Source organism: Pseudophryne corroboree, unplaced genomic scaffold (genome assembly GCF_028390025.1).
Source record: "Pseudophryne corroboree isolate aPseCor3 unplaced genomic scaffold, aPseCor3.hap2 scaffold_129, whole genome shotgun sequence".
NCBI classification, from domain to species: domain Eukaryota; kingdom Metazoa; phylum Chordata; class Amphibia; order Anura; family Myobatrachidae; genus Pseudophryne; species Pseudophryne corroboree.
In genome coordinates this window covers 122,023-133,798 of record NW_026967915.1, presented here as the reverse complement: position 1 = coordinate 133,798, position 11,776 = coordinate 122,023, and the positions used below count along the sequence as shown (strand labels likewise).

At 38.1% G+C, this 11,776-nt stretch overlaps 1 non-coding gene across 1 annotated transcript; it reads left to right on the top strand.

Annotated features, from left to right (window-relative positions):
* Window positions 1-748: 748 nt before the first annotated feature.
* On the top strand, window positions 749-820 carry TRNAR-UCU (transfer RNA arginine (anticodon UCU)). Its single transcript has one exon. It is a non-coding gene; the product is annotated as a tRNA-Arg (tRNA).
* The last annotated feature ends 10,956 nt before the right edge of the window (window positions 821-11,776 follow it).

Below are 11,776 nucleotides of genomic sequence, written 5' to 3'. Positions count from 1 at the left end.
TTTTTTTACTTTTCTATCACTGTGGACAGCTTATTCAAGTGCCATCTGGCATGCATGTTCCTTTGTTGCTCATCATTCACCACCAAAAATGATTTTCTTTTTAAATTCTTATGATTGTACTGATTGTATTGAATAAAATCCACATCTAGCATAAGCGTTTCATGCTGCTAAGTGCTCCAGTGGTGCAATTGGTCAGAGTGTGGTACTTATAAGACATTATCTGTTGAGCAATGTCAAGGTTGTAAATTCAAGCCTCACCTGGAGCAGCTTTGTTTACGGTTTTGTCCTTTTTCTTATGTCATTAGTCATTGATTATAATCTTCTACCTTAATATTTAATATGATATTACAAAGGATGGAAGAAAGAAAGAAAGAAAGAAAGAAAGAAAGAAAGAAAGAAAGAAAGAAAGAAAGAAAGAAAGAAAGAAAGAAAGAATGAAAAAATACAAACATGATTATGAATGTAAGTTGTCAGCACACATCTGCTTGGTTCAAATGCACTGCATATCTTCCTTCAGTCAGCCAACAAAACAGCAATTGAAAAGATTAACACACTGTTGGTAAAGCAGTTGCATCAAATAGATTTTTAGCATTATAGCATGATAATCCATACTGACAGCTCTGGATAGTACCAGCACATTTCTTGATGGACTTGGTAATGCAAAGAACACAGTAAACAGCTTCACTTTTTCTCAAAAATAAATAATTGACTATTAAAAACCTATCAGTCTTGAATGGAAAGTCAGTAAGCCCCAGTGGCCAAATGGATAAAGCACTGGCCTTCTAAGCCAGGATTGTGGGTTCAAGTCCCATCTGGGGTGTAACTCATTAAAGCAGCTGTGTCATCACTAGAGTTGATATTTTATCCTTGCTTCAACTTTACAACAGTCTTGTAGTGTTTAGATTGCAAAAACATGACCATAGAAGCTAAAAATGACATTTATTATAACATTGTTGTGTGTTTTTTAACTTTTCTATCACTGTGGACAGCTTATTCAAGTGCCATCTGGCATGCATGTTCCTTTGTTGCTCATCATTCATTACCAAAATGATTTTCTTTTAAATTCTTATGACTGTACTGATTGTATTGAATCAAATCCACATCTAGCATAAGCGTTTCATGCTGCAAAGTGCTCCAGTGGTGTAATTGGTCAGAGTGTGGTACTTATAAGACATTATCTGTTGAGCAATGTCAAGGTTGTAAATTCAAGCCTCACCTGGAGCAACTTTGTTTACAGTTTTTGTCCTTTTTCTTATGTCATTAGTCATTGATTATAATCTTCTACCTTAATATTAATTTGATATTACAAAGGATGGAAGAAAGAAAGAAAGAAAGAAAGAAAGAAAGAAAGAAAGAAAGAAAGAAAGAAAGAAAGAAAGAAAGAAAGAAAGAAAGAAGAAAGAAAGAAAGAAAGAAAGAAAGAAAGAAAGAAAAAACACAAACATGATTATGAATGTAAGTTGTCAGCACACATCTGCTTTGGTTCAAATGCACTGCATATCTTCCTTCAGTCAGCCAGCAAAACAGCAATTGAAAAGATTAACACACTGTTGGTAAAGCAGTTGCATCAAATAGATTTTTTGCAATATAGCATGATAATCCATACTGACAGCTCTGGATAGTACCAGCACATTTCTTGCTGGACTTGGTAATCCAAAGAACACAGTAAACAGCTTCACTTTTTCTCAAAAATAAATAATTGACTATTAAAAACCTATCAGTCTTGAATGAGAAAGTCAGTAAGCACCAGTGGCCGAATGGATAAGGCACTGCTTTCTAAAACAGGGATTGTGGGTTCAACACCCATCTGGGGAGGAACTCAATAAAGCAGCTGTGTCATCACTAGAGTTGATATTTTATCCTTGCTTCAACTGTACAACAGTCTTGTAGTGTTTAGATTGCAAAAACATGACCATAGAAGCTAAAAATGACATTTATTATAACATTGTTGTGGTATTTTTTTACTTTTCTATCACTGTGGACAGCTTATTCAAGTGCCATCTGCATGCATGTTCCTTTGTTGCTCATCATTCTTCACCAAAAATATTTTTTTTTAATTCTTATGACTGTACTGATTGTATTGAATCAAATCCACATCTAGCATAACCGTTTCATGCTGCGAAGTGCTCCAGTGGTGCAATTGGTCAGAGTGTGGTACTTATAAGACATTATCTGTTGAGCAATGTCAAGGTTGTGAATTCAAGCCTCACCTGGAGCAGCTTTGTTTACAGTTTTTGTCCTTTTCTTATCTCATTAGTCATTGATTATAATCTTCTACCTTAATATTTAATATGATATTACAAAGGATGGAAGAAAGAAAGAAAGAAAGAAAGAAAGAAAGAAAGAAAGAAAGAAAGAAAGAAAGAAAGAAAGAAAGAAAGAAAAAATACAAACATGATTATGAATGTAAGTTGTCAGCACACATCTGCTTTGGTTCAAATGCACTGCATATCTTCCTTCAGTCAGCCAACAAAACAGCAATTGAAAAGATTAACACACTGTTGGTAAAGCAGTTGCATCAAATAGATTTTTAGCAATATAGCATGATAATCCATACTGACAGCTCTGGATAGTACCAGCACATTTTTTGCTGGACTTGGTAATGCAAAGAACACAGTAAACAGCTTCACTTTTTCTCAAAATAAATAATTGACTATTAAAAACCTATCAGTCTTGAATGGGAAAGTCAGTAAGCCCCAGTGGCCAAATGGATAAAGCACTGGCCTCCTAAGCCAGGGATTGTGGGTTCAAGTCCCATCTGAGGTGTAACTCATTAAAGCAGCTGTGTCATCACTAGAGTCGATATTTTATCCTTGCTTCAACTTTACAACAGTCTTGTAGTGTTTAGATTGCAAAAACATGACCATAGAAGCTAAAAATGACATTTATTATAACATTGTTGTGTGTTTTTTTTACTTTTCTATCACTGTGGACAGCTTATTCAAGTGCCATCTGGCATGCATGTTCCTTTGTTGCTCATCATTCATTACCAAAAATGATTTTCTTTTTAAATTCTTATGACTGTACAGATTGTATTGAATCAAATCCACATCTAGCATAAGCGTTTCATGCTGCAAAGTGCTCCAGTGGTGTAATTGGTCAGAGTGTGGTACTTATAAGACATTATCTGTTGAGCAATGTCAAGGTTGTAAATTCAAGCCTCACCTGGAGCAGCTTTGTTTACAGTTTTTGTCCTTTTTCTTATGTCATTAGTCATTGATTATAATCTTCTACCTTAATATTTAATTTGATATTACAAGGATGGAAGAAAGAAAGAAAGAAAGAAAGAAAGAAAGAAAGAAAGAAAGAAAGAAAGAAAAAACACAAACATGATTATGAATGTAAGTTGTCAGCACACATCTGCTTTGGTTCAAATGCACTGCATATCTTCCTTCAGTCATCCTACAAAACAGCAATTGAAAAGATTAACACACTGTTGGTAAAGCAGTTGCATCAAATAGATTTTTTTCAATATAGCATGATAATCCATACTGACAGCTCTGGATAGTACCAGCACATTTCTTGCTGGACTTGGTAATGCAAAGAACACAGTAAACAGCTTCACTTTTTCTCAAAAATAAATAAATAATTGACTATTAAATCTTCTACCTTAATATTTAATTTGATATTACAAAGGATGGAAGAAAGAAAGAAAGAAAGAAGAAAGAAAGAAAGAAAGAAAGAAAGAAAGAAAGAAAGAAAGAAAGAAAGAAAGAAAGAAAGAAAGAAAGAAAGAAAGAAAGAAAGAAAGAAAAAACACAAACATGATTATGAATGTAAGTTGTCAGCACACATCTGCTTTGGTTCAAATGCACTGCATATCTTCCTTCAGTCATCCAACAAAACAGCAATTGAAAAGATTAACACACTGTTGGTAAAGCAGTTGCATCAAATAGATTTTTTGCAATATAGCATGATAATCATACTGACAGCTCTGGATAGTACCAGCACATTTCTTGCTGGACTTGGTAATGCAAAGAACACAGTAAACAGTTTCACTTTTTCTCAAAAATAAATAATTGACTATTAAAAACCTATCAGTCTTGAATGAGAAAGTCAGTTAGCCCCAGTGGCCAAATGGATAAAGCACTAGCCTCCTAAGCTAGGGATTGTGGCTTCAAGTCCCATCTGGGGTGTAACTCATTAAAGCAGCTGTGTCGTCACTAGAGTTGATATTTTATCCTTGCTTCAACTGTACAACAGTCTTGTAGTATTTAGATTGCAAAAACATGACCATAGAAGCTAAAAATGACATTTATTATAACATTGTTGTGGTTTTTTTTAACTTTTCTATCACTGTGGACAGCTTATTCAAGTGCCATCTGGCATGCATGTTCCTTTGTTGCTCATCATTCATCACCAAAAATGATTTTCTTTTTAAATTCTTATGACTGTACTGATTGTATTGAATCAAATCCACATCTAGCATAACCGTTTTATGCTGCTAAGTGCTCCAGTGGTGCAATTGGTCAGCGCGTGGTACTTATAAGACAGTGGGGTATATGCAATAGCGGGCGAAATCGCGGCAATTATCGCCGTTTTTTCAATTCGACCAAATTCGCCAGGTGAATTCCGGAAGGTGGCTTCCGGAGTTCACCATATGCAATGAAAAACGGATTCGCCAGAGTCGCGGGCGAAAATCGGCCGATTTGGCGGATTTTGCCGCGATTTTTAAAAACGGGAAAAAACGGGGGAAAAACCCGAAAAAAAAATGGCGTGGGGTCCCCCCTCCAAAGCATAACCAGCCTCGGGCTCATCGAGCTGGTCCTGGTTCTAAAAATGCAGGGGAAAAATCGGGCAGGGATCCCCCGTATTTTTAAAACCAGCACCGGGCTCTGCGCCTGATGCTGGTGCCAAAAATACGGGGGACAAAACGAGTAGGGGTCCCCCGTATTTTTAACACCAGCATCGGGCTCCACTAGCTGGACAGATAATGCCACAGCCGGGGGTCACTTTTATGCCGTGCCCTGCGGCCGTGGCATCAAATATCCAACTAGTCACCCCTGGCCGGGGTACCCTGGGGGAGTGGGGACCCCTTCAATCAAGGGGTCCCCCCCCCAGCCACCCAAGGGCCAGGGGTGAAGCCCGAGGCTGTCCCCCCCCATCCAATGGGCTGCGGATGGGGGGGCTGATAGCCTTTGTGATAAAAAAAGATATTATTTTTTCCATTAGTACTACAAGTCCCAGCAAGCCTCCCCCGCAAGCTGGTACTTGGAGAACCACAAGTACCAGCATGCGGGAGAAAAACGGGCCCGCTGGTACCTGTAGTACTACTGGAAAAAAAATACCCAAATAAAAACAGGACACACACACCTTGATAGTAAAACTTTATTTCATACGCCGACACACACATACTTACCTGTGTTGACACGCCGACTGCAACGATCTCCGACGATCCGAGGGTACCTGTCAAAAAATTATACTCACCTTCCAGCGTCCAGAGGTCCAGGTCCAGAGGTAAATCCACGTACTTTGTAAAAAAACAAACCGAACACCGAGCCATACCGGACTGAAAGGGGTCCAATGTTTTCACATCAGACCCCTTCCCCCGAATGCCGGGACATCACGTGACTCCTGTCACTGATGTCCCTTCAGCCAATCAGGAAGCGCTACTGCCGTGGCGCTCACCTGATTGGCTGGACGCCGTCTGTACTCTGACAGCGCCTCGCAAAGCCGCTCCATTACTTTCAATGGTGGGAACTTAGCGGCTAGCGGTGGGGTCACCCGCCGGTCACCGCTGACCGGCGGGTGACCTCACCGCTAGCCGCTAAGTTCCCACCATTGAATATAATGGAGGGAGCTGTGCGATGCGCTGTCACAGCGATCAGCCAATCAGGTGAGCGCAACGAAGTTGCGCTTCCTGATTGGCTTAGAGACCTGTCAGTGACAGCTGTCACTGACAGGTCTTATTCATGGAAAGGTGTCCCATGTGTCAGCATGGGACCCCTTTCAGTCCGTTTTTGGTGCGGGTAAATGCGTTTTATTTTTTTGCCAAGTACGTGGATTTATCTCTGGACCCTGGTTAAGGTGAGTATATTGAACTTTGCTTTTCAGGTATCCGTGGATTCTACAGGGAGAAGAGGACCGATGTCGGCGTGTGAACATAGGTAAGTATGTGTGTGTCGGTAGTGTGAAATAAAGTTTTACTGTCGACGGTGTGTGTGTCCTGTTTTTATTTGGGTATTTTTTTTCCAGTAGTACTACAGGTACCAGCGGGCCCGTTTTTCTCCCGCATGCTGGTACTTGTGGTTCTCCAAGTACCAGCTTGCGGGGGAGGCTTGCTGGGACTTGTAGTACTAATGGAAAAAACAATATCTTTTTTTATCACAAAGGCTATCAGCCCCCCCATCCGCAGCCCATTGGATGGGGGGGGACAGCCTCGGGCTTCACCCCTGGCCCTTGGGTGGCTGGGGGGGGGGGACCCCTTGATTGAAGGGGTCCCCACTCCCCCAGGGTACCCCGGCCAGGGGTGACTAGTTGGATATTTGATGCCACGGCCGCAGGGCACGGCACAAAAGTGACCCCCGGCTGTGGCATTATCTGTCCAGCTAGTGGAGCCCGATGCTGGTGTTAAAAATACGGGGGACCCCTACTCGTTTTGTCCCCCGTATTTTTGGCACCAGCATCAGGCGCAGAGCCCGGTGCTGGTTTTAAAAATACGGGGGATCCCTGGCCGATTTTTCCCCTGCATTTTTAGAACCAGGACCAGCTCAATGAGCCCGAGGCTGGTTATGCTTTGGAGGGGGGACCCCACGCCATTTTTTTCCCTGATTTTACCGTTCCAGCAATAAAAAAAAAAAAAAAAAAAAAAATATTTTAAAAAATATATAAATAATATTTGTGCCACCCCCCAAAAAAAAAAAGTACCTAATCCCTTCTAATATAAATAGATCTGCTATTCCAAAAAAAAAAAACACAAAAAAAAACATGTTTAAAATTTTTTTATTTGTTTTCACCCTTCAAAGTGTGGCGGAGTGAAAATCGCGAATTTGCTGTCTGAAAGCACTGCAGGCGAATTTCCAAACTTGAATTGAATATGCTGGAGGCGAATTGCAGCATCTGTACCATTGCAGAAAAGGCGAATGCGGAAAAAGGCGAATTGAGAAAAGGCGAATTTTGACGGGCCGTTTTTTTGCGAAAAAGTACTGCACTGCATAGGCGAATTGATTTTTTGAGGCGAAAACGTTCCGGAATTCGCCTTTTTTGGCAATTCGCCCGCTATTGCATATACCCCAGTATCTGTTGAGCAAAGTCAAGGTTGTGAATTCAAGCCTCACCTGGAGCAGCTTTGTTTACAATTTTTTCCTTTTTCTTATGTCATTAGTCATTGATTATAATCTTCTACCTTAATATTTAATTTGATATTACAAAGGATGGAAGAAAGAAAGAAAGAAAGAAAGAAAGAAAGAAAGAAAGAAAGAAAGAAAGAAAGAAAGAAAGAAAGAAAGAAAGAAAGAAAGAAAGAAAGAAAGAAAGAAAAAACACAAACATGATTATGAATGTAAGTTGTCAGCACACATCTGCTTTGGTTCAAATGCACTGCATATCTTCCTTCAGTCAGCCAACAAAACAGCAATTGAAAAGATTAACACACTGTTGGTAAAGCAGTTGCATCAAATAGATTTTTTGCAATATAGCATGATAATCCATACTGACAGCTCTGGATAGTACCAGCACATTTCTTGCTGGACTTGGTAATGCAAAGAACACAGTAAACAGCTTCACTTTTTCTCAAAAATAAATAATTGACTATTAAAAACCTATCAGTCTTGAATGAGAAAGTCAGTTAGCCCCAGTGGCCAAATGGATAAAGCACTATCCTCCTAAGCTAGGGATTGTGGGTTCAAGTCCCATCTGGGGTGTAACTCATTAAAACAGCTGTGTCGTCACTAGAGTTGATATTTTATCCTTGCTTCAACTGTACAACAGTCTTGTAGTATTTAGATTGCAAAAACATGACCATAGAAGCTAAAAATGACATTTATTATAACATTGTTGTGGTTTTTTTTAACTTTTCTATCACTGTGGACAGCTTATTCAAGTGCCATCTGGCATGCATGTTCCTTTGTTGCTCATCATTCATCACCAAAAATGATTTTCTTTTTAAATTCTTATGACTGTACTGATTGTATTGAATCAAATCCACATCTAGCATAACCGTTTTATGCTGCTAAGTGCTCCAGTGGTGCAATTGGTCAGCGCGTGGTACTTATAAGACAGTATCTGTTGAGCAAAGTCAAGGTTGTGAATTCAAGCCTCACCTGGAGCAGCTTTGTTTACAATTTTTTCCTTTTTCTTATGTCATTAGTCATTGATTATAATCTTCTACCTTAATATTTAATATGATATTACAAAGGATGGAAGAAAGAAAGAAAGAAAGAAAGAAAGAAAGAAAGAAAGAAAGAAAGAAAGAAAGAAAGAAAGAAAGAAAGAAAGAAAGAAAGAAAGAAAGAAAGAAAGAAAGAAAAAACACAAACATGATTATGAATGTAAGTTGTCAGCACACATCTGCTTTGGTTCAAATGCACTGCATATCTTCCTTCAGTCAGCCAACAAAACAGCAATTGAAAAGATTAACACACTGTTGGTAAAGCAGTTGCATCAAATAGATTTTTAGCAATATAGCATGATAATCCATACTGACAGCTCTGGATAGTACCAGCACATTTCTTGCTGGACTTGGTAATGCAAAGAACACAGTAAAGCAGCTGTGTCATCACTAGAGTCGATATTTTATCCTTGCTTCAACTTTATAACAGTCTTGTAGTGTTTAGATTGCAAAAACATGACCATAGAAGCTAAAAATTACATTTATTATAACATTGTTGTGTGTTTTTTTTACTTTTCTATCACTGTGGACAGCTTATTCAAGTGCCATCTGGCATGCATGTTCCTTTGTTGCTCATCATTCATCACCAAAAATGATTTTCTTTTTAAATTCTTATGACTGTACTGATTGTATTGAATCAAATCCACATCTAGCATAAGCGTTTCATGCTGCAAAGTGCTCCAGTGGTGTAATTGGTCAGAGTGTGGTACTTATAAGACATTATCTGTTGAGCAATGTCAAGGTTGTAAATTCAAGCCTCACCTGGAGCAGCTTTGTTTACAGTTTTTGTCCTTTTTCTTATGTCATTAGTCATTGATTATAATCTTCTACCTTAATATTTAATATGATATTACAAAGGATGGAAGAAAGAAAGAAAGAAAGAAAGAAAGAAAGAAAGAAAGAAAGAAAGAAAGAAAGAAAGAAAGAAAGAAAGAAAGAAAGAAAGAAAGAAAGAAAGAAAGAAAAAACACAAACATGATTATGAATGTAAGTTGTCAGCACACATCTGCTTTGGTTCAAATGCACTGCATATCTTCCTTCAGTCAGCCAACAAAACAACAATGGAAAAGATTAACATACTGTAGGTAAAGCAGTTGCATCAAATTGATTTTTTGCAATATAGCATGATAATCCATACTGACAGCCCTGGATAGTACCATCACATTTCTTGCTGGACTTGGTAATGCAAAGAACACAGTAAACAGCTACACTTTTTCTCAAAAATAAATAATTGACTATTAAAAACCTCTCAGTCTTGAATGAGAAAGTCAGTAAGCCCCAGTGGCCAAATGGATAAAGCACTGGCCTTCTAAACCAGGGATTGTGGGTTGAAGTCCCATCTGGGGTGTAACTCATTAAAGCAGCTGTCTTGTCACTAGAGTTGATATTTTATCCTTGCTTCAACTGTACAAAAGTCTTGTAGTGTTTAGATTGCAAAAACATGACCATAGAAGCTAAAAATGACATTTATTATAACATTGTTGTGGTTTTTTTTTACTTTTCTATCACTGTGGACAGCTTATTCAAGTGCCATCTGGCATGCATGTTCCTTTGTTGCTCATCATTCACCACCAAAAATGATTTTCTTTTTAAATTCTTATGACTGTACTGATTGTATTGAATAAAATCCACATCTAGCATAACCGTTTTATGCTGCTAAGTGCTCCAGTGGTGCAATTGGTCAGCGTGTGGTACTTATAAGACAGTATCTGTTGAGCAAAGTCAAGGTTGTGAATTCAAGCCTCACCTGGAGCAGCTTTGTTTACAGTTTTTTCCTTTTTCTTATGTCATTAGTCATTGATTATAATCTTCTACCTCAATATTTAATATGATATTACAAAGGATGGAAGAAAGAAAGAAAGAAAGAAAGAAAGAAAGAAAGAAAGAAAGAAAGAAAGAAAGAAAGAAAGAAAGAAAGAAAGAAAGAAAAAACACAAACATGATTGTGAATTTAAGTTGTCAGCACACATCTGCTTTGGTTCAAATGCACTGCATATCTTCCTTCAGTCAGCCAACAAAACAGCAATTGAAAAGATTAACACACTGTTGGTAAAGCAGTTGCATCAAATAGATTTTTTGCAATATAGCATAATAATCCATACTGACAGCTCTGGATAGTACCAGCACATTTCTTGCTGGACTTGGTAATGCAAAGAACACAGTAAACAGCTTCACTTTTTCTCAAAAATAAATAATTGACTATTAAAAACCTATCAGTCTTGAATAAGAAAGTTAGTAAGTCCCAGTGGCCAAGTGGATAAAGCACTGGCCTCCTAAGCCAGGGATTGTGGGTTCAAGTCCCATCTGAGGTGTAACTCATTAAAGCAGCTGTGTCGTCACTAGAGTTGATATTTTATCCTTGCTTCAACTGTACAACAGTCTTGTAGTGTTTAGATTGCAAAAACATGACCATAGAAGCTAAAAATGACATAAATTATAACATTGTTGTGGTTTTTTTTTTACTTTTCTAACACTGTGGACAGCTTATTCAAGTGCCATCTGGCATGCATGTTCCTTTGTTGCTCATCATTCACCACCAAACATGATTTTCTTTTTAAATTCTTATGACTGTACTAATTGTATTGAATAAAATCCACATCTAGCATAACCGTTTTATGCTGCTAAGTGCTCCAGTGGTGCAATTGGTCAGCGCGTGGTACTTATAAGACAGTATCTGTTGAGCAATGTCAAGGTTGTGAATTCAAGCCTCACCTGGAGCAGCTTTGTTTACAGTTTTTTTTCCTTTTTCTTATGTCATTAGTCATTGATTATAATCTTCTACCTTAATATTTAATATGATATTACAAAGGATGGAAGGAAGGAAGAAAGAAAGAAAGAAAGAAAGAAAGAGAGAAAGAAAGAAAGAAAGAAAGAAAGAAAGAAAGAAAGAAAGAAAGAAAGAAAGAAAGAAAGAAAGAAAAAACACAAACATGATTGTGAATTTAAGTTGTCAGCACACATCTGCTTTGGTTCAAATGCACTGCATATCTTCCTTCAGTCAGCCAACAAAACAGCAATTGAAAAGATTAACACACTGTTGGTAAAGCAGTTGCATCAAATAGATTTTTTGCAATATAGCATGATAATCCATACTGACAGCTCTGGATAGTACCAGCACATTTCTTGCTGGACTTGATCATGCAAAGAACACAGTAAACAGCTTCACTTTTTCTCAAAAATAAATAATTGACTATTAAAAACCTATCAGTCTTGTATGAGAAAGTCAGTAAGCCCCAGTGGCCAAATGGATAAAGCACTGTCCTCCTAAGCCAGGGATTGTGAGTTCAAGTCCCATCTATGGTGTAACTCATTAAAGCAGCTGTGTCATCACTAGAGTCGATATTTTATCCTTGCTTCAACTTTACAACAGTCTTGTAGTGTTTAGATTGCAAAAACATGACCATAGAAGCTAAAAATGACATTTATTATAACATTGTTGTTGTTTTT